The sequence below is a fragment of the Columba livia genome, unplaced genomic scaffold (assembly GCF_036013475.1).
Source record: "Columba livia isolate bColLiv1 breed racing homer unplaced genomic scaffold, bColLiv1.pat.W.v2 Scaffold_122, whole genome shotgun sequence".
Lineage (NCBI taxonomy): Eukaryota > Metazoa > Chordata > Aves > Columbiformes > Columbidae > Columba > Columba livia.
The window spans coordinates 868,217-870,732 of NW_027043021.1; positions in this window are offsets into that span (position 1 = coordinate 868,217).

Sequence of the window (2,516 nt, forward strand, 5' to 3'; positions counted from 1 at the left end):
CACTCTGTCCCATGCGGTTTGTGACGCACACACTGTCTACTTGGGATTGTGACACACACATGCTGTCCACTGGGGTTTGTGACACAAACTGCCCAAGGGGGTTTGTGTCACACACGATGTCCAATGGGGTTTGTGACACGCACACTGTACATGGGTGTTTGTGACACACACACTGTCCAGGGGGGTTTGTGACACACACACTGTCCAATGGCATTCTTGAGACACACAGTGTCCACTGGGCTTTGTGACACACACGCTGTCCAATGGGGATTGTGACACACACACTGTCCAGGGGGGTTTGTGACACGCGTGATGTCCAATGGGGTTTGTGACACACACACTTTCCAATGGGGTTTGTGACACAGACACTGCGTATTCGGCACACACACATTGTCAAATCGGGCTTGTGACACACAAACTGTCCACTGGGGATTGTGACACACACGCTATCCAATGGAGATTTTGAGACACACACTTTCCTATGGGGTTTGTGACACACACGCTGTCCAATGGGGATTGTGATACACACAATGTCCAGGACGGTTTGTGACACACACACTGTCCAATGGGGTTTGTCACACACACACTGTCCAGGGGGGCTTGTGACACACAAACTATCCAATGTTTTTTTTGACAAACACACGCTCTCCCATGGGGTTTGTTACACACACGCTGACTAATTGGGTTTGTTACACACACACTGTCCAATGGGGATTGTGACACACACAATGTCCAGGACGGTTTGTGACACACACACTCTGTCCAATGGGCTTCTGTCACACACACTCTCCAATGGCGATTGTGACACACACTCTGTCCAGGTGGGTTTGTGACACACACGCTGTCCAATGGGGTTTGTGACACACACACTGTCCCATGAGGTTTGTGACACACAAACTGCCCAAGAAGGTTTGAGTCACACAAGATGTTCAATGGGGTTTGTGACACGCACACTGTCCATGGGTTTTTGTGACACACACACTGTCCAATGGTGTTCGTGACACACACAGTGTCCAAGGGGTATTGTTAAACACAGACAATGTCCAAAGGGATTTGTGACACACATACTGTCCAATGGGGATTGTGACACACACGCTGTCCAGTGGGGTTTGTGACACACACACTGTCCAATGGGTTTTTGTAACACACACACTCTGTCCAATGGGGCTTATGACAGATACGCTGTGCAACGGGTTTCGTGACACACACACTGCGAATAGTGTTTGTGACACACACTCTGTCCAGTGGGGTTTGTGACACACACATTGTCCAAAGGGGTTTGTGACACACATGCTGTCCAATTCGGTTTGTGACACACACACACTGTCCAATGGAGTTATGACAGACACGCTGTCCAATGGTGTGTGTGACACACACACGCTGTCCAATGGGTTTTGTGACACACACGCTGTCCAATGGGGATTGTGACAAACACGCTGTGCAATGGAGTTTGTGACACGCACCCTGTCCAAAGGGTCTTGTGACACACACACGCTATCCAATGGGGTTTGTGACACATAAACTTTCTTATGGGGTTTGTGACACACACGCTATACAATGGGTTTTGTGACACACACACTGTCCAATGGGTTTTGTGACACGCATACGCTATCAAATAGTGTTTGTTACACGCACACTTTCTCATGGGGTTTGTGACACACACGCTGAACAATTGTGTTTGTTATACACACACTGTCAATGGTGTTTGTGACACGCATGCTGTGCAGTGGGTTTCGTGACACACACACTGTCCAATAGGGTTTGTGACACACATACGCTATCAAATAGTGCTTCTTACATGCACACTTTCTCATGGGGTTTGTAACACACACAAGCTGTCCCATGGGGTTTGTCACACACACGCTGTCCAATGGGGTTTGTTACACACACAATGTCCAATGGGTTTGCGAACACGCATGCTGTCCAGTGGGTTTTGTGACACACACACTATCCAATAGGTTTTGTGCACACACACTGTCCAAAGGGGTTTGTGACACACACACTCTGTCCAATGATAATTGTGACACAGACGCTGTCCTATGGGTTTTGTGAAACACACAATCTGTCCAATGGTGTTTGTGACACACACGCTGTGCCATGGGGTTTGTGACACAGACGCTGTCCAATGGGGATTGTGACATAGACACGCTGTCCAATTGGCTTTGTGACACACATGCTGTCCCATTGGCTTTGTAACACACACGCTGACCAATTGGGTTTGTGACACACACACTGACCAGGGGGATTGTGACACACACAGGCTGTTCAATGGGCTTTGTGACACACACGCTATCCTATGGGGTTTGTGACACGCACACTTTCCAATGGGTTTTGTGACACACAGATGCTGTCCAATAGGGTTTGTGACACACATGCTGACCAATTGGGTTTGTTACACACACATGTCCAATGGTGTTTGTGACACGCATGTTGTTCAAAGGGTTTTGTAACAAAAACTCTGTCCAGTGGGCTGGTGACACACACGCTGTCCAACGGGTTTTGTGACACACACACTG